This window comes from Cupressus sempervirens, chromosome 2 (assembly GCF_028749045.1).
Source record: "Cupressus sempervirens isolate cs-2001-9-10 chromosome 2, ASM2874904v1, whole genome shotgun sequence".
Lineage (NCBI taxonomy): Eukaryota > Viridiplantae > Streptophyta > Pinopsida > Cupressales > Cupressaceae > Cupressus > Cupressus sempervirens.
In genome coordinates, this window is record NC_143119.1 from 540320789 (window position 1) to 540345496 (window position 24708).

The window sequence follows — 24708 nt, forward strand, 5'->3', positions numbered from 1 at the left end:
GGTGGTAGAGATGCAGCAATGCCCACACTGCGGCGGGCCGCTGAGCCCAGAATAAAGCTCCTCGCGAGGAATCGTTCGATCGGCGCAAACCAACGCCGGCCTTTGCGAGCCACCGCTCGTCGCGACGGATCGACGGACCTCGTGCTCATTTCAGCCAACTGCGCGCCACTTGCAGACATGGACGGCCATCTCTGCTCCTCACCGGGGAGGGCAAAATTTTGTAGTGCGACGCCCAAGCAGACGTGCCCTTGGCCGAGGCCTTGGGCGCAACTTGCGTTCAAAGACTTGATGATTCACGGGATTCTACAATTCACACTAAGTATCGCATTTCGCTACATTCTTCATCGTGGCGAGAGCCGAGATATCTGTTGCCGAGAGTCGTGATTTTGTTTTGTTTTTGACTTTCGGCGACCCAAGCGTGCAAGGCGCTGGCTCGTGCTTCGTTCTTTGGATTTCTAAGGTGCGCGATGCACCCGTGTGTTGTTGGGTGTTGACACATCCCGAACCCTGAGCACCCAATGGGTGCGATGAGGAACGCTGTGGTGTATCCCCGCCCCATCCCCTCGCAAAGGTGGGAGGTGATAAATGGGAGAGCCGTGTCAGCGGACGGGGCCCCTACCTCGCAAATCATGCGAGTGCACCCATCCTAAACACAGAACGCTCCAAGCGACGAGTCAACACACCTGGGCAACGCAACGGGGGGTTGCGGCAGTCCCGACTTGCCGCCGTCGAAATGATGGATCCCTGGCACAGTGTCGCGCACACGATCGGACCTTGAAATCTCAATAGGGGACGAGGCCCAGACCCCCTCTGAACTGCAACCAAGCAGAGACCTCTCGCTCTGACGCGGACGTCGTTCGAAGGCACCGATCCTAATCCAGATTGCATCCGAGTCTCTTCTTTGCCCCGCGGGGAATCCACGCTTTCGATCATGGGCATTCGATGTGACCCTCGACCTCGACGACACTGGACCCATAGCGTGGCCATCCAGCACATCTTTGCAGGGCCGAGTGTCCGCACGTCGTCAAGATTTCGGGGGCGGGGAGGAGGCCAGCTCCATCCCCTACACGATTCAGGGTCTCGAACCGACAATGATCCTACCGCAGGTTCACCTACGGTAACCTTGTTACGACTTCTCCTTCCTCTAAATGATAAGGTTCAGTGAACTTCTCGCGACGTCGCCGACAGGAACCACCGTCGTCGCCACGATCCGAACACTTCACCTGATCATTCAATCGGTAGGAGCGACGGGCGGTGTGTACAAAGGGCAGGGACGTAGTCAACGCGAGCTGATGACTCGCGCTTACTAGGAATTCCTCGTTGAAGATCAATAATTGCAATGGTCTATCCCCATCACGATGCAATTTGGCAAGATTTCCCAAACCTTTCGGGCCAGGGAGAGAAACTCGTTGGTTGCATCAGTGTAGCGCGCGTGCGGCCCAAAACATCTAAGGGCATCACAGACCTGTTATTGCCTCAAACTTCCATGGCCTAGGAGGCCATAGTCCCTCTAAGAAGTTGGCCGCGAAGGGGAACCTCCACGTAGCTAGTTAGCAGGCTGAGGTCTCGTTCGTTAACGGAATTAACCAGATAAATCGCTCCACCAACTAAGAACGGCCATGCACCACCACCCATAGAATCAAGAAAGAGCTCTCAATCTGTCAATCCTTACTATGTTTGGACCTGGTAAGTTTCCCCGTGTTGAGTCAAATTAAGCCGCAGGCTCCACTCCTAGTGGTGCCCTTCCGTCAATTCCTTTAAGTTTCAGCCTTGCGACCATACTCCCCCCGGAACCCAAACACTCTGATTTCTTAGAAGGTGCTGGCGGAGTCCTTAGAGCAACATCCGCCGATCCTTGGTCGGCATCGTTTATGGTTGAGACTAGGACGGTATCTGATCGTCTTCGAGCCCCCAACTTTCATTCTTGATTAATGAAAACATCCTTGGCAAATGCTTTCGCAGTGGTTCGTCTTCCATAAATCCAAGAATTTCACCTCTGACAATGAAATACGAATGCCCCCGACAGTCCCTATTAATCATTACTCCGGTCCCGAAGGCCAACGGAACAGGACCAAACTCCTATCGCGTTATTCCATGCTAATGTATTCAGAGCATAGGCTTGCTTTGACCACTCTAATTTTTTCAAAGTAACGGCACTGGAACCGCGACCCAGCCAATTAAGGTCAGGAACACGCCGCCGACAGAAGGGACATGAGGGCCAGTGCACACCCAGAAGGCGGACCGACCGTGACGACCCAAGGTCCAACTACGAGCTTTTTAACTGCAACAACTTAAATATACGCTATTGGAGCTGGAATTACCATGACTGCTGGCACCAGACTTGCCACCTCAATTGTAAGGCCACTCAGAGACATCCATTTCCCAGGCATATGCCTCCTACACGCCTGTTGAGGTGCACCCGCACAGACAAAATCCTTCTCGATCGCAACAAACGTTTTCCCATGACGAAGAGCTGGTTGCCGAAGTGCCAATGGAGACCACCGTGCTGAAGGGTGAAGGTCCGTGCGAGTCGAAAACATGGCTGGTTATGCAATTGGCAGGGGCATCACTGTGCACGCGACCACCTCAATTATAAGGCCGCTCGAGGGCATCGTGTATAACAACACCCCCTCCGCACATTTATAGGTGATTTGAGCCCGCCCGCATACACAGACATGTCTAACCTCTGGCAAATATCTCCTTTCCCAGCACAGCCTCGCTAACCGTTCCCCGTGACACGTGATCTGCCAGCACAGGTATAGAAAAGTTCCTACGGCTGAATACTCACACTAGCGTTGTCGGACAAGCTTCAATCTCATGCACATGCACATGCCGAAGAAATGGCACCGTGAGGGAACCACCCACGAGCACCCACATCTCGACAAAAAGCATTCGTGCGATTTCTTCCCCTAGACAGACACGTTGGGCCTGCACTTGTCGGAGCATTGCAAAGATGAGCGCTCTGGTTCGCAGGAGCCTGTGAAGAACATCTCGTACGAAACCCATTCCCCCAAAATGCTCACATCACAAATGCTCGCAGCAGGGTCATAATGCAAAGATGTACACCGTGCACGCGACCGAGTAAGGACACTCAGAGACATCCATTTCCCAGGCATATGCCCCCTACACACTTTTTGGTGCACCCCGTACAAATGGCCATAATTCGACAAGCCCTCCCAGAATTTCGCATATGAAGAGAGAGATGAAATGCCCTGGGCTTTTTGTCCACACAATGCAAACACCGAACGCTCTCTTTAGGGGGGAGCTGAAGAAGAGTATCTCCCACAGAACCCACGAGCCGCAGCCGTTCAGATCGTCGCACAGGGTAGGACAGGGCATGGAGAGTTTCCGCATCCAAAAAAAAATTATCGGTAATACTCTACGCTTCTACTGGCCTGGATCACAAAGGCTGTCACGACAGTGCCATGCACTTCTGTAGGATGAGACAGTGAAGAGGCGAGCACGCACCGAGAACGCACTAGCGAATAAATTATGCGGCAACCAAACCTTTCGCCGGCCCCCCTCTCAATCCCAAGGCTCTACCGATTGGCAAAAACTTAGGGTGGAGAGTGGACCCTTGATGAAATTAGGGACGTCGAGCAATGCACCCATGCAACCAAACCATCTCTTTCCTTTTGGCTGTCCGGGCAGGATAAAAATGCAATGATAGAACGTGCCAATGAGATGGAGCCCTTGGCTAAAAGATACAACTCCATACACACTCAGCAACAAACGCATCTTAGAATCGAACACCAAATGTGCAGTGTGTTGCAAGCCGTGCAGACACCTACATATAGGGTATATGCATCAAAACAAAGCGACAAGTACTTCCCACCAGCTCCGCCATTGCGATTACCGAATGGGATAATACTCACCGCCACAGATTAATGACCATCATTACCGTCTCGGAATAGATACAAGCACATCGAGCTTCATCCGATCAGCTGGATGAATTTCACCTTAAAGGGGCCCAATCCAAAAGTTTCGGAGGTCATCTCCTGGAACTCTCAAGAACAAGGCCCATCTTACATGCAAACTCTGCTACTGCACAAACATAGGTTGCAATTAAAGAGAAATTGCAAGGCCGTCACAATGGCCCGAGGCCAATGCTCCGACTAAGTCAATTTTCTCTTGCAATCACCATGCCGCCATTCACAGAGAGATCTCCCCATTCACTTGTGATGCGATGCACAATCCAAGGGATAGACACGAGCTCGCCCTTGAAAGGCCACTTTCCAAGGCATCCCCCGATGACACATTGGAACAACAACTGCTGTCGAACCATTTCCCAATGTTGTGCTGATCGAGTTAGCACGGAGCCGCTAGACGAGGGCTCCCATTTTAGATCGAGTTTTAAAATCACCAAGAAGACACGGTGAGGGCTGGCAACCGCTGCCAAACCTTTTTCCGAAATTGTGCCAGCTGAGTGACAAGAAAACATGATCTAAAGGAGAGTCCAAGAATAGCACCCTCTAGGGTGGGCTTCATGCCCCTCTAATTGATTCAACGTCGCCGTCCACCATTTCAAAATCCAACATATCCATCCGCCCTGACAGCGGCGTTGAATCAATGAGGGGGGCACGGGAGAGGCTCGCGGCAACCACCTCTCCCCTTGTAGCCGCGATAGGCACGCAAAAAAATTTTGCTAGAGCGCCAACCACCCACCTCATGCCTAGAGACAAGGGCTCGCCATTAGATCAACTTCAAAATCGCTGAACAGACGCGCTGTAGAATGGCAACCGCTGCCAAGTCTCTTCCGTAGTTGCGTCGGTCGAGTGATCGAAGAAGGTGATCTAAGAGAGGGTCCAAGCGTAGGCATTCGTTGGGGGATTTGCGCCGATGGCATAATTTTATGCAATACCCGAGCAACAGCGGACGGAGGTGCTAGACGAGGGCTCCCGTTTTAGATCGAGTTTTAAAATCACCAAGTAGACGCGGTGAGGGATGGCAACCGCTGCGAAACCTTTTTCCGAAATTGCGCCAGCTGAGTGAGAAGAAAACATGATCTAAAGGAGAGTTGAGGAATAGCACATCCGGGGTGGGCTTCATGCCCCTCTAATTGATTCAACATCGGCATCCACCGTTTCAAAATCCGACATATCCATCCGCCTTGACACCGGCATTGAATCAATGAGGGGGGCACGGGAGAGGCTCGCGGCAACCACCTCTCCTATATAAGCTATTAGTGCGAGGCTCACTCTGCATTAGAAATTAGCGAACACACCGACATCTGCCTTAAAAATCCAAATCCTTTAAAATTCCTACCAAACAGCCATTCACGACCCAATTTTTTATGGGGTCGGCAGAGGAGCAAAAGATTGTCATCGGTTAGGAGATGTGAGTTCATGGAGCTGAGGGACTGAAATGGTCATCGAGCTCATCCGATCAACTGGATGAATTTCACCTTGAAGGGGCCCAATCCAAAAGTTCTGGAGGTCATCTCCTAGAACTCTCGAGAACAAGGCCCATCTTACATGCAAACTCTGCTACTGCGCAAACATAGGTTGCAATTAAAGAGAAATTGCAAGGCCGTCACAATGGCCCGAGGCCAATGGCTCCGACTAAGTCAATTTTCTCTTGCAATCACCATGTCGCCCTTGAAAGAAAGACCACTTTCCAAGACATCCCCCGATGACACATTGGAACGTCAACCGCTGTCGAACCATTCCCAATGTTGTGCCGATCGAGTTGGCACAGAGGCGACCTTAGGGAGCTCCCGCGTAGCAATCGGGATGTGCTTTCGTGCCCATCTCTCACAAAAACCAATGTTAGCTATGGACAAATTTGGAATCCAAGGGCTCGCATCCATCGATATCGTCGGCACTGGGTCTATATATTCAAAGGCCACGGAGAGGTTCTGATAAGAGAAGCTCCCCTGCTCGCTCGCACAAACATCCCAAATTCTAGACACAAGCTCCTGCCCTTAGCATCACTCTCCAGATCACCGCAATGACACATTGGAACGACAACCGCTGTCGAACAACTCCCAAAATTGTGGCAATGGAGTGAGAAAGAAGAGCATCTTTGGGGAGCCGTGCATAGCAAACAGGCTGTGCTGCTTCTTCATTCCACTCTTATATAGATCCGAAATTGTTGATTTCGTTTGGAATCCGAGGCTGCATTCGTCCTTTCTCAAACAAGCAATGGCTCTTCTAATCGAATGGCCATGGGGAGCTTCCGATAACAAAGGCTCCCTTGTCACTCGTGATGCGCAGGCCAACTGCTAGACGACGGGTCGCCCTTCAGATCGCTGCCCAGGCAACCACCACAACGGCACCATTGGAACGACAACCGCTGCCGAACCATTCTGAAAATTTTGTGCCAAAGAAGTTGTTGCATAGAGAACAACTCTGGGGAGAGAGCCCTCGCATAGTAAAATCGGGATGGCTTCACGGCCCTCCCAATAGAAACGATGCTGGTGCCAATATTCCAAAAATCCAAATAACGTGTCTTTCGTGAACACCAGCACTGATTTCTATTGGGGAGGGTCACCGAGAACTTTTGTTATCAAAGCTCCCATTGTAGCCGCGATAGGAACACAAAAAATTGCTAGAGCCCCAAGCACCCACCTCATGGCTAGACAAGGGCTCGCCATTAGTAGATCAACTTCGAAATCGCTGAATAGACGCGCTGTGGAATGGCAACCGCTGCCAAGCCTCTTCCGTAATTGCGTCGGTCGAGTGATCGAAGAAGGTGATCTAAGACAGAGTCCAAGGCTAGGGATTCGTTGGGGGATTTGCGCCGATAGCAACAAATTATGCAATACCCGAGCAACACCGGACGGAGGTGCTAGACGAGGGCTCCCGTTTTAGATCGAGTTTTAAAATCACCAAGTAGACGCGGTGAGGGCTGGCAACCGCTGCCAAACCTTTTTCTGAAATTGCGCCAGCTGAGTGACAAGAAAACATGATCTAAAGGAGAGTCCAAGAATAGCACCCTCGAGGGTGGGCTAGCACCCTCGAGGGTGGGCTTCATGCCCCTCTAATTGATTCAACGTCGTCGTCCACCGTTTCAAAATCTGACATATCCATCCGCCCTGACAGCAGCGTTGAATCAATGAGGGGGGCACGGGAGAGGCTCGCGACAACCACCTCTCCCGTTGTAGCCGCGATAGGCATGGAAAAAATTTTGCTAGAGCGCCAAGCACCCACCACATGTGAAATCCTACACCTCACCATCTTAAATGGCCCCAAATGTTTAGCATCAACGGACTTACCTTGTGCAAGCCCACATTTCACCTCGGATCTACAATAAAGAGACCCTACACCACACTCCTTCCTTGCAGCCCACACTGATCTACACCATGTAGCAGCTCGATTTCACCTCGGATAGTGTCCGCACACCGTCCTACACCGCACTGAGACTGACCCAACAAGCCAACCTACAGCCCAATTTCCATACTCCTCGGAATTGCCTCTCCAACTCCTACACCTCATTGCGCCTTTGCAGCCCAAACTGTTGTTAAGCTGGTCTTAAAATGTCCCAGACACTGCCATCTTCACATAAGTTGCATTCCAATGAACTCACAACAGCATGTTGCACTACATCCATCTTCCTGCATTATGGCCTTGTGACCCCTAGCCACATCTTGACCCACGCCAAGTTCCACTGCTGAACCCAGTTCAAACAATGTCGATATCAACTCTCCACAAGCTGCATATCAGTTTGACCATCTCTATAACTTGATGCCAATTCAGAGAGTTGATGAAAACCCAAGCCAATCTGCCAAAGATCAACGCTCCGATGTCTACTCTCACATGAGCAATAACAACCTGAAGCAACACTCCGACCAGATCATGCACAATATCATCTCCTCACCAAGAATTGGGGTAACAAAAGCAAGATCACTCCAAGATTCACGCACAGACTCTTACCATGCTTAGAGCGACCAGCTTTGATACCAACTGTCATGGGGCTAGATTTTATGCTTATGCCCAGGTTAAGCCTTCTCCTTGAGAATCTCCAAAACCTTGCGCGGCACTGGCGATCCCTACTTTTGATCCACCATAAGATGCGACCATTTTCGTTCACCCAGACTATGCCTCCCTGTCTTCATCAAATGCCCACGCATCTGACTGCCTAAACACACACTCCCACGGAATAGAAGCGCATGCCGAACCATCCTACTCCTGGTTCTCTTCCTTTGGTACTCCACGCATGCATCCTCGAGCCTCTAGCTCTACCCCTGTTCAACCTTAGCGCTGAACCCCGACTTAAGCCCTTTTGATATCTTCGCCTCGGCGACTCCCATAAGCCCACCTTACTCCGACATCGGCCACATAGGTGATCTCAACTCCCACAAGTCTCTTGACCACATCCTGATCCTCTATGATCATCTTGCCACTTCTTGAGAATGCACCCAGCTCCCAGAGCTCCCCATGTTCAACTCACTTGACTCCCTGAGTCCAACGCTGCACCACTGCAACCTTGCATCGAGAACCTCCTAGATTCCCTTGCTGAACACTGCATCCACACTGGCTGACTTGGACCCCCAAGAGTTCTCCCTAGATCATGCATATGCTTCCAAAGCATACTCAACACCATCTTGACATCTCTCTGAACCTTCTAGCTCAACACGCATACACCCAGTGCATACTCGATACCTCCATGGTACCTCTCCAAACTTCCTAGCTCATATGCACACCCGCACGGTATACTCGGCATCCTTATGGCACCTCTCTGAACTTCTTAGAGTCCTCTAGTCCAATCCTTAACATGAACATGCCTCCACAGCACTCCATCACTTGTTAGTCTCCCTAGATCCCTATAGAGCCCACCTGAAGACCAACCCTTGCTCCCCAAGGAACAGCCATCTACCTTAGCCAACTCTGGATCCCCACCATGAGCCCCAACTGCTTCGACACCCCAGTCTATGTATACATGCCTTTGTTGGTGAACATCATGTTCTCGTGCACCCGGTGCACTCGAACCAACCTCCTCATGCATCCATGCTGTCTCACGCTCAATCCACGGATCCCTTTGCGTTGCACAACCTACTTGAGTTCCACATCCTAGCTCCATGATCCGCCCACCCTGTGGGACGCTGGCCAGTTGGACCAACTCGGTGAACACTCCATAGCTTCACCTCTGAACCACTTCACCCATCTGCTTCCCCCGTTTCACTCATGCGCCACAAGCCTTTGTTCCTAGCCTTCCATCATGACTCACCTCCTTGAGTCATGTCCACCGACTACCTCTTCGGATACTTGACACGATCTGCCCACTTGACTCGGCATCTCCTTAGCATCATTCCGAGACACTACATCCTGCTTGCCATACTTGACCTCCACGGTCTATGAGATCCAACCTCAATGCAAACCCATGCAACCAAGCACCCAGGATGTGCACCCAAGGCCACACCCAACCGATACCGCACCACTTAGCCATCTAGCACAATGACACCATTCCCGCACAGCTAACCTCAAGCCCACAATGCTCCTACTTGGACAAACCATATTGCCTCCTACCGCAGGACTAGGAAAACCGCTTCCCTAGCTTTCGGACACTGGACAGCCCCAAGGGGAAAGACTGTCAACATTGATCCAGCTCCTTTGCTACACTGAGACAGGGACCTTTGCCATAGTACCAAACCTCACCATGTTACGTAACAGCAGAGCAACACTTCATTGCTCCTAAAGACTTTGCGTCACCTCTATCTCTCGGAGACCAGAGGGAGGGACTACTCTGCTTCGACCCTCTCGAGGGAGATGGACTCTCCAAGCCATCCTTCATGCACACTGGCACTTACCCTTCGCAGATACACCTCAGCTCGGTTCCACGCCTTGCCTACACCACAACTATGCTAGAGGGAACATCTCATAGCACAGTCCCAAGATCACACCTTGGCTCGGTTGCACACCGTGCCTACACCGCAACTATGCTAGAGGGAACATCTCGTAGCACAGTCCCGAGCTACACCTCGGATCATGTCCCGGACAAGATCCTACACCACAACCATGTCTGCCCAGCACACGACATAGTCCCATTTACACCTTGGCAAGACCCACGTCTGCCTACACCACACCTGTGTGCACCCAGCTTTGCAGCACAGGCCCATCCGGCCTCCACGTCTCATATCGCGAATCACCAGCCCCTTACATAAGCTATTAGTGTGAGGCTCGCTCTGCATTAGAAATTAGCGAACACACCAACATCCGCCTTAAAAATCCAAATCCTTTAAAATTCCTACCAAACAGCCATTCACGACCCAATTTTTTATGAGGTCGGCAGAGGAGCAAAAGATTGTCATCGGTTAGGAGATGTGAGTTCATGGAGCCGAGGGACTGAAATGGTCATCGAGCTCATCCGATCAACTGGATGAATTTCACCTTGAAGGGGCCCAATCCAAAAGTTTCGGAGGTCATCTCCTGGAACTCTCGAGAACAAGGCCCATCTTACATGCAAACTCTGCTACTGCGCAAACATAGGTTGCAATTAAAGAGAAATTGCGAGGCCGTCACAATGGCCCGAGGCCAATGGCTCCGACTAAGTCAATTTTCTCTTGCAATCACCATGCCGCCGTTCACAGAGAGATCTCCCCATCCACTTGTGATCGATGCATAGTCCAAGTGCTAGACACGAGCTCGCCCTTGAAAGAAAGACCACTTTCCAAGACATCCCCCAAGACATCCCCCATTCACTTGTGACGCGACGCACAACCCAAGTGCTAGACACGAGCTCGCCCTTGAAAGAAAGACCACTTTCCAAGACATCCCCCGATGACACATTGGAACGACAACTGCTGTCGAACCATTCCCAATGTTGTGCCGATCGAGTTGGCACAGAGGCGACCTTAGGGAGCTCCCGCGTAGCAATTGAGATGTGCTTTTATACCCATCTCTCACAAAAACCAATCTTAGCTGTGAACAAATTTCGCCGCAATGACACCATTGGAACGACGACCGCTGTCGAACAACTCCCGAATTTGTGCCCCGATGGAGTGAGAAAGAATAGCAACTTTGGGGAGCCGCGCATCGCAAACGGGCTGGCTGCTGCTTCATTCCGCTCCTATATATAGATCCAATGTCGTTGATTTCATTTGGAATCCGAGGCTGCATTCGTCCTTGCTCACACAAGCAATGGCTCTTCTCAACGAATGGCCACGGGGAGCTTCCGATCACAAAGGCTCCCTTGTCACTCGTAATGCGCAGCCCAACTGCTTTTCGAAATTGCGCCAGCTTGAGTGACAAGAAAACATGATCTAAAGGAGAGTCGAGGAATAGCACCTCGAGGGTGGGCTTCATGCCCCTCTAATTGATTCAACGTCGGCGTCCACCGTTTCAAAATCCGACATTTCCATCCGCCTCGACACCACCGTTGAATCAATGAGAGGGGCACCGGAGAGGTTCGCGACAACAACCTCTCCTATATAAGCTATTAGTGCGAGGCTCGCTCTGCATTAGAAATTAGCGAACACGCCGACATCCGCCATAAAAATCCAAATCGTTGAAAATTTTGACCAAACAGCCATCCATGACCCAATTTATTATGAGGTCGTCTAAGGAGCAAAAGATTGTCGTCGGTTAGGAGATGTGAATTCATGGAGCCAAGGGACTGAAATGGTCATCAAGCTCATCCGATCAATTGGATGAATTTCACCTTGAAGGGGCCCAATCCAAAAGTTCCGGAGGTCATCTCCTGGAACTCTCAAGAACAAGGACCATCTTACTTGCAAACTCTGCTACTGCGCAAACATATGTTGCAATTAAAGAGAAATTGCCAGGCCATCACAGTGGCCCGAGGCCAATGCTCCGACTAAGTCAATTTTCTCTTGCAATAACCATGCCGCCGTTCACAGAGAGATCTCCCCATTCACTTGCGATGCGACGCACAATCCAAGTGATAGACGCGAGCTCGCCCTTGAAAGGCCAGGCCACTTTCCAAGACATCCCCCGATGACACATTGGAACGAAAACCACTGTCGAACCATTCCCAATGTTGTGCCGATCGAGTTGGCACAGAGGCGACCTTAGGGAGCTCCCGCGTAGCAATCGGGATGTGCTTTCGTACCCATCTCTCACAAAAACCAATCTTAGCTGTGAACAAATTTAGAATCCAAGGCTCGGATCCATCGATATCGTCGGCACTGGGTCTATATATTCAAAGGCCACGGAGAGGTTCCGATAAGAGAAGCTCCCCTGCTCGCTCGCACAAACATCCCAAATGCTAGACACAAGCTCCCACCCTTAGCATCACTCTCCAGATCGCCGCAATGACACATTGGAATGAAAACCGCTGTCGAACAACTCCCGAATTTGTGCCGATGGAGTGAGAAAGATGAGCAACTTTAGGGAGCCACGCATGGCAAACGGGCTGCTGCTTCATTCCGCTCTTATATATAGATCCGATGTCGTTGATTTCGTTTGGAATCCGAGGCTGCATTCGTCCTTTCTCACACAAGCAATGGCTCTTCTCATCGAATGGTCACAGGGAGCTTCTGATTACAAAGGCTCCCTTGTCACCCGTGATGCGCAGCCCAACTGCTAGACGACGGCTCGCCCTTCAGATCGCTGCCCAGGCAACCACCACAACGGCACCATTGGAACGACAACCGCTGCCGAACCATTCCAAAATTTTTTTGCCAAAGAAGTTGTTGCAAAGAGAACGACTCTGGGGAGAGAGCCCTCGCATAGCAAAATCGGGATGGCTTCACGGTAGCTGGATGGGATTTGAATTCATGGAGCCAAGGGAGTGAAATGGTCATCGAGCTCATCCGATCAACTGGATGAATTTCACCTTGAAGGGGCCCAATCCAAAAGTTCCGGAGGTCATCTCCTGGAACTGTCAAGAACAAAGGCCAATCTTACATGCAAACTCTGCTACTGCGCAAACATAGGTTGCAATTATAGAGAAATTGCAAGGCCGTCACAATGGCCCGAGGCCAATGCTCCGACTACTAAGTCAATTTTCTCTTGCAATTACCATGCCGCCGTTCACAGAGAGATCTCCCCATTCACTTGTGATGATGCACAATCCAAGTGCTAGACGCGATCTCGCCCTTGAAAGGCCGCGTTCCAAGACATCCCCATGACACATTGGAACGACAACCGCTGTCGAACCATTCCCAATGTTGTGCCGATCGAGTTGGCACAGAGGCGATCTTAGGGAGCTCCCGCAAATCGATCAGGAAGTGCTTTCGTACCCATCTCTCACAAAAACCAATGTTAGCTGAACAATTTTAGAATCCAAGGCTCGTATCCATCGATATCGTCGGCACTGGGTCTATATTCAAAGGCCACGGAGAGGTTCCGATAAGAGAAGCTCCCCTGCTCTCTTGCACAAACATCCCCAAATGCTAGACGCAAGCTCCCGCCCTTAGCATCGCTCTCCAGATCACCGCAATGACACATTGGAATGACAACCGCTGTCGAACAACTCCCGAATTTGTGCCGATGGAGTGAGAAAGAAGAGCCAGATCGGGTCGACGAAAACGGCTAAGCCAGATCGGGTCGGCCAGCATGGCTCGGCCACCATTTTTTGCCGAGAGCTTTCGATATTAAAGCTCACATGTAGCAGCGATAAGTACACCATGACAAAATTGCTAGAGAGTCGAGCACCCATAGAAAATTGCCATTATACCAAGCAACGCCGGAGTGCTAGGCAAGGGCTCACGTTTAGATCAAGTTTTAAAATCACCAAAAAGACACGCCATGGATCGGCAACCGCTGCCTCACCTTTTCCAAAATTGAGTCATCGGTAAACATGATCTAAAGGAGAGCCGAGGAAAAGCACTGAGATCGCTTCATGCCCCTTTCATTCATTCAACATCAGCATAAACCGTTTGAAAACCCAACAATCCGATCCGCCTAAACACAAATGTTGAATCAATGAAAGGGGCATGGGAGAGGCTCGCGGCAACAACCTCTCCTATATAAGCTATTAGTGCGAGGCTCGCTCTGCATTAGAAATCTGCGACAGCGCGGACAAAATCCTTAAAAATCTAGTTCAATGAAAAATGTGACCAAACAGCCATCCACGACACCGTTTTTGGGGCTCGCCCAGATCGGCTCGGCCAGAATGGCTCGCCCAGATTGGCTCGGCCAGCATGGCTCGGCCAGATCAGCTTGGCCAGCATGGTGACTTGCTGACTCGATGAGAGTACTTGGAACTGTCAAGAACAAAGGCCAATCTAACATGCAAACTCTGCTACTGCGCAAACATAGGTTGCAATTATAGAGAAATTGCAAGGCCGTCACAATGGCCCGAGGCCAACGCTCTGACTACTAAGTCAATTTTCTCTTGCAATCGCCATGCCGCCATTCACAGAGAGATCTCCCCATTCACTTGTGATGACGCACAATTCAAGTGCTAGACGCGAGCTCGCCCTTGAAAGGCCGCATTCCAAGACATCCCGATGACACATTGGAACGACAACCGCTATCGAACCATTCCCAATGTTGTGCCGATCGAGTTGGCACAGAGGCGATCTTAGGGAACTCCCGCGTATCGATCGGGAAGTGCTTTCGTACCCATCTCTCACAAAAACCAATGTTAGCTGAACAATTTTATAATCCAAGGCTCGTATCCATCGATATCGTCGGCACTGGGTCTATATTCAAAGGCCACGAAGAGGTTCCGATAAGAGAAGCTCCCCTGCTCGCTTGCACAAACATCCCCAAATGCTAGACGCAAGCTCCTGCACTTAGCATCGCTCTCCAGATCACCGCAATGACACATTGGAACGACAACCGCTGTCGAACAACTCCCGAATTTGTGCCGATGGAGTGAGAAACGAGAGCCAGATCGGGTCGACGAAAATGGCTAAGCCAGATCGGGTCGGCCAGCATGGCTCGGCCACCATTTTTCGCCCAGAGCTTTTGATATTAAAGCTCCCATGTAGCCGCGATAAGTACACCATGACAAATTGCTAGAGCACCGAGCACCCATAGCAAATTGCCATTATACCAAGCAACGCTGGAGTGCTAGACAAGGGCTCACGTTTAGATCAAGTTTTAAAACCACCAAAAACACACGCCATGGATCGGCAACCGCTGCCTCACCTTTTCCAAAATTGAGTCATCGAAAAACATGATCTAAAGGAGAGCCGAGGAAAAGCACTGAGATCGCTTCATGCCCCTTTCATTCATTCAACATCGGCATACACCGTTTGAAAACCCAACAATCCGATCCGCCTAGACACCAATGTTGAATGAATGAAAGGGGCACGGGAGAGGCTCGCGGCAAAAACCTCTCCTATATAAGCTATTAGTGCGAGGCTCGCTCTGCATTAGAAATCTGCAACAGCGCGGACAACTCCCTTAAAAATCCAATTCAATGAAAAATGTGACCAAACAGCCATCCACGACACCGTTTTTGGAGCTCGCCCAGATCGGCTCGGCCAGAATGGCTCGCCCAGATCGGCTCGGCCAGCATGGCTCGGCCAGCATGGTGACTTGCTGACTCGGTGAGAGTACTTTGAACTGTCAAGAACAAAGGCCAATCTAACATGCAAACTCTGCTACTGCGCAAACATAGGTTGCAATTATAGAGAAATTGCAAGGCCGTCACAATGGCCCGAGGCCAATACTCTGACTACTAAGTCAATTTTCTCTTGCAATCGCCATGCCGCCGTTCACAGAGAGATCTCCCCATTCACTTGTGACGACGCACAATTCAAGTGCTAGACGCGAGCTCGCCCTTGAAAGGCCGCGTTTCAAGACATCCCGATGACACATTGGAACGACAACCGCTGTCGAACCATTCCCAATGTTGTGCCGATCGAGTTGGCATAGAGGCGATCTTAGGGAACTCCCGCGTATCGATCGGGAAGTGCTTTCGTACCCATCTCTCACAAAAACCAATGTTAGCTGAACAATTTTATAATCCAAGGCTCGTATCCATCGATATCGTCGGCACTGGGTCTATATTCAAAGGCCACGGAGAGGTTCTGATAAAAGAAGCTCCCCTGCTTGCTTGCACAAACATCCCAAAATGCTAGACGCAAGCTCCCGCACTTAGCATCGCTCTCCAGATCACCGCAATGACACATTGGAACGACAACCGTTGTTGAACAACTCTCGAATTTGTGCCGATGGAGTGAGAAACGAGAGCCAGATCGGGTCGACAAAAATGGCTAAGCCAGATCGGGTCGGCCAGCATGGCTCAGCCACCATTTTTCGCCGAGAGCTTTCGATATTAAAGCTCCCATGTAGCCGCGATAAGTACACCATGACAAATTGCTAGAGCGCCGAGCACCCATAGCAAATTGCCATTATACCAAGCAACGTCGGAGTGCTAGACAAGGGCTCATGTTTAGATCAAGTTTTAAAACCACCAAAAACACACGCCATGGACAACAGCTCCCGCACTTAGCATCGCTCTCCAGATCACCGCAATGACACATTGGAACGACAACCGCTGTCGAACAACTCTCGAATTTGTGCCGATGGAGTGAGAAACGAGAGCCAAATCGGGTCGACAAAAATGGCTAAGCCAGATCGGGTCGGCCAGCATGGCTCGGCCACCATTTTTTGCCGAGAGCTTTCAATATTAAAGCTCCCATGTAGCCGCGATAAGTACACCATGACAAATTGCTGGAGCACCGAGCACCCATAGCAAATTGCCATTATACCAAGCAACGCCGGAGTGCTAGACAAGGGCTCACGTTTAGATCAAGTTTTAAAACCACCAAAAACACACGCCATGGATCGGCAACCACTGCCTCACCTTTTCCAAAATTGAGTCATCGAAAAACATGATCTAAAGGAGAGCCAAGGAAAAGCACTGAGATTGCTTCATGCCCCTTTCATTCATTCAACATCGGCATACACCATTTGAAAACCCAACAATCGATCCGCCTAGACACGAATGTTGAATGAATGAAAGGGGCACGGGAGAGGCTCGTGGCAACAACCTCTCCTATATAAGCTATTAGTGCGAGGCTCGCTCTGCATTAGAAATCTGCGACAGTGCGGACAACTCCCTTAAAAATCCAATTCAATGAAAAATGTGACCAAACAGCCATCCACGACACCGTTTTTGGAGCTCGCCCAGATCGGCTCGGCCAGAATGGCTCGCCCAGATCGGCTCGGCCAGCATGGCTCGCCCAGATGTGCTCGGCCAGCTTGGCTCGGCCAGCATGGCTCGGCCAGATCGGCTCGGCCAGATCGGGTCAGCCAGCATGGTTACTTGGTGACTCAGTGAGAGTACTTGGAACCGTCAAGAACAAAGGCCAATCTTACATGCAAACTCTGCTACTGCGCAAACATAGGTTGCAATTATAGAGAAATTGCAAGGCCATCACAATGGCCTGAGGCCAATGCTCTGACTACTCAGTCAATTTTCTCTTGCAATCGCCATGCCACCGTTCACAAAGAGATCTCCCCATTCACTTGTGACGATGCACAATCCAAGTGCTAGACGCGAGCTCGCCCTTGAAAGGCCGCGTTCTAAGACATCCTGATGACACATTAGAATGACAACCGCTGTCGAACCATTCCCAATGTTGTGTCGATCGAGTTGGCACAGAGGTGACCAAACAGCCATCCACGACACCGTTTTTGGAGCTCAGCTAGATCGGCTCGACCAGAACGGCTAGCCCAAATCGGCTCGGCCAGCATGGCTCGGCCAGAACGGCTCGGCCAGCATGGCTCGGCAAGAACGGCTCGCCCAGATCGGCTCGGCCAGAACGGCTCGGCCAGCATGGCTCGGCCAGAACGGCTCGCCCAGATCGGCTCGGCCAGCATGGCTCGGCCAGAACGGCTCGGCCAGCATGGCTCGGCCAGAACGGGTCGCAAAGATCAGCTCGCCCAGAACGGGTCGCCCAGATCAGCTCGGCCAGAATGGCTCGCCCAGATCGGCTCGGCCAGCATGGCTTGCCCAGAACGGCTCGGCCAGATTGGGTCGGCCAGAATGGCTCACCCAGATCGGCTCAGCCAGCATGGCTCGGCCAGAATGGCTTGGCCAGATCGGGACGGTGACTTGATGAACGGACTTAAAGATTCGGCTTGGCGGGGTGACTTGATGAAAGGACTTAAAGAGTCAACTTGGCGGGGTGACTCGATGAACGAACTTAGAGGGTCGACTTTGCAAGGTGACTTGATGAACGGACCTAAAGAGTTGACTTGGTGAGAGTACTCGGTGGGGTGACCTGATGAACAGACTTAGAGAGTCGACTTGGTGAGAGTCCTTGGTGGGCCGACCTAGTTGGGTGACTTCGTGAACTGACTTAAAGAGTCGACTTGGTGGGAGTACTTGGTGGGGTTTGACTTGATGAACGGACTTCAAGGGTCGACTTGGCGAGGTGACTTGATGAACGGTCCTAAAGAGTTGACTTGGTGAGAGTACTTGGTGTGGTGACTTGATGAAAAGACTTAAAGAGTCGAATTGGTGAGAGTACTTGGTGGGGTGACTTGATGAACGCACTTGAAGGGTCGACTTGGTGGGGTGACTTTATGAACGGACCTAAAGAGTTGACGTGGTAAGAGTGCTTGGTGGGGTGACTTGATGAACATAGTTAAAGAGTCGACTTGGTGAGAGTAGTTGGTCGGGTGACTTGATGAACGCACTCGAAGAATCGACTTGGTTAGAGTACTTGGTGGGGTGACTTGATGAACGGACTTAAAGATTCGACTTGGTGGGCCGACCTGGTGGGGTGACTTGATGAACGGACTTAGAGAGTCGACTTGGTGAGAGTACTTGGTGACTTGGTGGGCCGACCTGGCCGGGTGACTTGATGAACAAACTTAAAGAGTCGACTTGGCGAGAGTACTCGGTGGGCTGACCTGGTCACGTGACTTGATGAACGGACTTAAAGATTCGACTTGGTGGGCTGACCTGGTGGGGTAACTCGATGAATGGACTTAGAGAGTCGACTTAGTGGGTCGAACTAGCGGGGTGACTTGGTGAGAGTACTTGGTGGGCTGACCTGGCAAGGTGACTTGATGAACGAACTTAGAGAGTCGACTTTGTGAGAGTACTTGGTGGGTCGAACTGGTGGGGTGACTTGATGAACGAACTTAAAGAGTCGACCTGGTGAGAGAACTTGGTGGGCCGAGCTGGCAGGGTGAATTGATGAACGAACCTAAAGAGTCAACTTTGTGAGAGTACGTGGTGGGCCGACCTGGCGAGGTGAGTTGATCACCGAACTTAAAGGGTCGACTTGGTGAGAGTACTTGGTGGGCCGACCTGGCGGGGCAACTTGATGAATGAACTTAAAGAGTCAACTTGGTGAGAGTACTCGGTGGGGTGACCTGATGAACAAACCTAAAGAGTCGACCTGGTGAGAGTACTTGGTGGGCCGACCTGGCGGGGTGACTTGGTGAGCAAACTTAAAGAGTCGACTTGGTGAGAGTAGTTGGTGGGCTGACCTGGCGGGGTGACTTGATGAACGAGCTTAAAGAGTCGACCTGGTGGGCCGACTTGGCAGAGTGACTTCATGAACGAACTTAAAGAGTCCACTTGGTGGGCCGACCTGGCGGGGTGACTTGATGAACGAACTTAAAGAGTCGACTCGGTGAGAGTAATTTGTGGGCTGACCTGGCGAGGTGACTTGATGAATGAACTTAAAGAGTCAACTTGGTGGGGTGACTTGATGAACCCACTTGAAGGGTCGACTTGGTGGGGTGACTCTATGAATGGACCTAAAGAGTTGACTTGGTGAGAGTACTTGGTGGGGTGACTCGACGAAAGGACTTAAAGAGTCGACTTGGTGAGAGTACTTGGTGGCTCGACTTTATGAGCAGACTTAAAGAGTCCACTTGGTGAGAGTGGGCCTAACGGGGCGATGTGGTGAGTGGGCCTAACGGGGCGAGTTGGTGGGGTGACTTGGCGAGCAGTATTAGAGAGCCGACGTGGTGAGACGACTCGGCGAGTTGGTTCGTTGAGATGACATGGTGAGCTGACTTGGCGAGTTGACCTGGTGAGCGAACTTAAAGAGTCGACTTGGCAACGTACTCGAGTCGACTTGGTGAGGCGACCTGGCGAGCGGGCTCAAAGAGTCAACATGGTGAGGTGACTCATTGAGTCAACATGGTGAGGCGACTCATGGTGAGGAGCTATCCTTGAGGCGACTTGGTGGGCCTACTTGATTAGTCGACTTGGTGAGCCGACCTGACGAGCTGACACAGTGAGCGGGCTTAAAGAGGCGATGACTTGGTGGAGTAACTCGGCAAGCCCACTTATCAAGGCGAGATGGTGAGTTGACTTGGTGAGCTGACTTGGTGAGCGCACTTAAAGAGTCAACTTCATGAGGTGACTTGGCGAGTTAGCCCACTGATGCAACTTGGGCGGGCCGACCTGGCGAATGAACTTAAAGAGGTGACTTGGGCGGGCTGACCTGGTGAGCGAACTTAAAGAGTTGACTTGGCAACGTACTTGAACAACCGACTTGGTGAGCTGACATGGTGAGTGGGCTTAGAGAAGCAACTCGGCGGGGCAACGAGCTGTGAGTGGACTTAAAGAGTCAATTCTTGATTTGGCAAAGACCACATGGTTAGATGACTTGGTGAGCCAACCTGGCTAGCAAAATTGGCAAGAAAACTTATAGAATCGACTTGCTGTCCCCAGCCAGGATCGCACGCCTGGGTTGACCCAACTTGGGTCACCCGACTAGGTCAACCCATCTCCGTCGCCCCAGCCTCGGGCGACCCGACTGGGTCGCCAGAGTGGGTCTACGAGGGGAAAAAAAAAAAAACAAAACAAAAAAAATCATGGGAGGCCCTGTACAGCGAAAAGCGCTAAATTTTGGGCATTACGAAAAAAAAAGAAAAAAACAAGTTACCCACTTTTGGATCACGCACAAGTTTCAGTTCACGTATTGCCGAGCCGACTCGAGGCGTTACGCCTAGCTAGCCAGATTCAAGGTAGGGTAGCCGAAACAATCCGATTTGAGAATTTTCTTTATAAAAAGAGATCATGATAGGCCTTGTAAGGCAAAAAAGAATGAAATTTTTGGAGTTCAAAAAAAAAACGTTATCCGGTTTTGGATCGCGCACAGGGCTCGCCTCACGTAGCATCGAGGTGCCCTGGGTGACATGATTCAAGCAAAAAGTCGACGGTGGCATGAGCCATGCAAACACATTGGAGGCCATTAAGGCTCGAGGCGCTTCGAGTCGAGGTTGCCGAGGCGGGTCGGGTTGAAAACTTTGGGTGTTAACCAAAAAGAAAAAGTTAACCGCTTTTGGATCATGTACACGGCTCGGGGCACTTAGAATCAAGTCGAGCACGGTGACATGAGTCATGCAAAAAATTTGGAGACGACTCGAGTCGGGGCATCCGACTCTATTCGAGTTCAAAACTTTGGGACTTGACAAAAAAAAGAAAAAAGAAAAAGTTACCCGGTTTTGGATCATGTAAGTGACTCGGGCCACTCAGAATCAAGGCGAGTGCGATTACATGAGTCAAGCGAAAAAAAAAATGGAGGCGGTTAAGGCTCGAGGCAATTCGCGTCGGGGTAGCTGAGTCGATTCGAAAACTTTGGCCATTAGCCAGAAAAAGAGTTAATCGCTTTTGGATCACGTACATGACTTGGGGCGCATAGAATCAAGTCAAGCACGGTGACATGAGTGGTTCGAAAAAATTGCAGGCGATTAAGGCTCGAGGTGATTTGAGTTGGGGTTGCTGACACGATTTGGGTTGAAATCTTTGGGTGTTAACCAAAGAAGGAAGAAGTTAACCACTTTTGGATCACGTACATGACTTGGGGCACCAAGTCGAGCACGGTGACATGAGTCCTGTGAAAAAATTGGAGGCGGTTAAGGCTCGAGGCGATACGAGTCAGGGTCGCCGACACAAATTTGGGTTGAAAACTTTGGGCGTTAACCCAAAAAAAGAGTTGACCCCCTTTGGATCATGCACATGACTCAGCACACTTAGAATCATGTCGAGCACGGTGACATGAGTCATGCGAAAAAATTGGAGGCGGTTAAGGCTCGACGCAATTCGAGTCGGGGTTCGGGTAATTGGGGCGATTCGTGTCGGGGTTGCTGAAACGGTTCGAGTTGAAAACTTTGGGCATTAACCCAACCAAAAAAAAAAAAGGTTGACCTCTTTTGGACCACGTACATGACTCGGGGCACTTAGAATCAAGTCGACCACCCAGGCTGACGCCCAAGGTTTCGCAACAACCCCCGCGTCCTCCTACTCATCGGAGCCTGGCACTTGCCCCGACGGCCGAGTATAGGTTGCGCGCTTCAGCGCCATCCATTTTCGGGGCTAGTTGATTCGGCAGGTGAGTTGTTACACACTCCTTAGCGGATTTCGACTTCCATGACCACCGTTCTGCTGTCTTAATCAACCAACACCCTTTGTGGGATCTGGGTTAGCGCGCAATTTGGCACCGTAACTCGACTTTCGGTTCATCCCGCATCGCCAGTTCTGCTTACCAAAAATGGCCCACTTGGAGCTCGCAATTCTGTGGCACGGCTCAACAGAGCAGCCGCGCCGACTTACCTATTTAAAGTTTGAGAATAGGTCGAGGGCGTTACGCCCTCGATGCCTCTAATCATTTGCTTTACCCGATAAAACTCGCACGTGAGCTCCAGCTATCCTGAGGGAAACTTCGGAGGAAACTAGCTACTAGACGGTTTGATTAGTCTTTCGCCCCTATACCCAAGTCAAAAAAATGATTTGCACGTCAGTATCGCTGCGGGCCTCCACCAGAGTTTCCTCTAGCCATGCACCACCACCCATAGAATCAAGAAAGAGCTCTCAATCTGTCAATCCTTACTATGTATGGACCTGGTAAGTTTCCCCGTGTTGAGTCAAATTAAGCCGCAGGCTCCACTCCTGGTGGTGCCCTTTCGTCAATTCCTTTAAGTTTTAGCCTTGCGACCATACTCCCCCCGGAACCCAAACACTCTGATTTCTCAGAAGGTGCTGGCGGAGTCCTTAGAGCAACATCCGCCGATCCCTGGTCGGCATCGTTTATGGTTGAGACTAGGACGGTATCTGATCATCTTCAAGCCCCCAACTTTCATTCTTGATTAATGAAAACATCCTTGGAAAATGCTTTCGCAGTGGTTCATCTTCCATAAATCCAAGAATTTCACCTCTGACAATGAAATACGAATGCCCCCGACAGTCCCTATTAATCATTACTCCGGTCCCGAAGGCCAACGGAACAGGACCAGACTCCTATCGCATTATTCCATGCTAATGTATTTAGAGCGTAGGCTTGCTTTGAGCACTCTAATTTTTTCAAAGTAACGGCGCCGGAACCGCGACCCAGCCAATTAAGGCCAGGAACATGCCGCCGGCAGAAGGGAAGTGAGGGCCAGTGCACACCCAGAAGGCGAACCGACCGTGACGACCCAAGGTCCAACTACAAGCTTTTTAACTGCAACAACTTAAATATACACTATTGGAGCCCAGTATTGTTATTTATTGTCACTACCTCCCCATGTCAGGATTGGGTAATTTGTGCGCCTGCTGCCTTCCTTGGATGTGGTAGCCGTTTCTCAGGCTCCCTCTCCGGAATCGAACCCTAATTCTCCGTCACCCGTCACCACCATGGTAGGCCTCTATCCTACCATCGAAAGTTGATAGGGCTGAAATTTGAATGAAGCGTCGCCAGCACAAAGGCCGTGCGATCCGTTGAGTTATCATGAATCACCGGAATAGCAGGCGAGCCCGCGCCGGCCTTTTATCTAATAAATGCATCCCTTCCGAGAGTCAGGATTTGGTGCACGTATTAGCTCTAGAATTACTATAGTTATCCGAGTAGCAAAGTACCATCAAAGAAACTATAACTGATTTAATGAGCCATCCGCAGTTTCACATTCTGAAATAGTTCATACTTAGACATGCATGGCTTAATCTTTGAGACAAGCATATGACTACTGGCAGGATCGACCAGGTAGCTTCTAACAACGAGGGGACCCCCAAGACCTGCTACAGCCAAGGGATGCCCGCCGCGATGGGAAACCAAAATTTGCATTCGCTCCGTCATGCATCCAAACATAATCCGCCGTACAAGCAACAAGAATGATGTTCACAGCACATGCAGGACTCGCAACGCTCAAAGATTTTGCACAAGAGGAAAGTGTCCCATCTTCGACCGGAGAGGGCCGAACAGGGAGCCTCGGTTCATAGGCACCTGGGAAGAACATCCTGTATGGAACCCTTTACCCTCGAACTCGCTGTCGCCACTACTCGGAAAGAAGCCTCGAGTCTGTACGAGATGCACCGCGCACGTAGCCACCTCAATTGTAAGGCCACTCAGAGACATCCATTTCCCAGGCATATGCCTCCTACACGCCTGTTGAGGTGCACCCGCACAGACAAAATCCTTCTCGATCGCAATAAATGTTTTCCCATGACGAAGAGTTGGTTGCCGAAGTGCCAACGGAGACCACCGTGCTGAAGGGTGAAGGGCCGTGCGAGTCGAAAACATGGCTGGTTATGCGATTGGCGGGGGCATCACTGTGCACACAACCACCTCAATTATAAGGCCGCTCGAGGGCATCGTGTATAACAACACCCCCTCCGCACATTTATAGGTGATGAGAGCCCGCCCGCATACACGGACATGTCTAACCTCTAGCAAATATCTCCTTTCCCAGCACAGCCTCGCTAACCATTCCCCGTGACACGTGATCTGCCAGCGCAGGTACAGAAAAGTTCCTACGGCTGAACACTCACACTAGCATTGTCGGACAAGCTTCAATCTCATGCACATGCACATACCGAAGAACTGGCACCGCGAGGGAACCACCCGCGAGCACCCACATCTCGGCAAAAAGCATTCATGCGATTTCTTCCCCTAGACAG

At 50.8% G+C, this 24708-nt stretch overlaps 2 non-coding genes and 2 pseudogenes across 2 annotated transcripts in view; all 4 read right to left on the reverse strand.

Moving 5' to 3' along the window:
* LOC149573473 (25S ribosomal RNA) overlaps positions 1-2 on the reverse strand; it is a 3239-nt gene extending 3237 nt beyond the window's left edge. The window contains exon 1 of the ribosomal RNA XR_016361005.1: positions 1-2. This exon is cut by the window's left edge and continues 3237 nt beyond it. This is a non-coding gene — a ribosomal RNA (25S ribosomal RNA).
* A 224-nt stretch (positions 3-226) lies between these two features.
* Positions 227-380, reverse strand: LOC149573474 (5.8S ribosomal RNA). The gene has a single exon (XR_016361170.1). It is a non-coding gene; the product is annotated as a 5.8S ribosomal RNA (ribosomal RNA).
* A 709-nt stretch (positions 381-1089) lies between these two features.
* On the reverse strand, positions 1090-2475 carry LOC149573475 (18S ribosomal RNA; annotated as a pseudogene).
* A 20307-nt stretch (positions 2476-22782) lies between these two features.
* LOC149573476 (18S ribosomal RNA) lies at positions 22783-23794 on the reverse strand (annotated as a pseudogene).
* Positions 23795-24708: the final 914 nt, after the last annotated feature.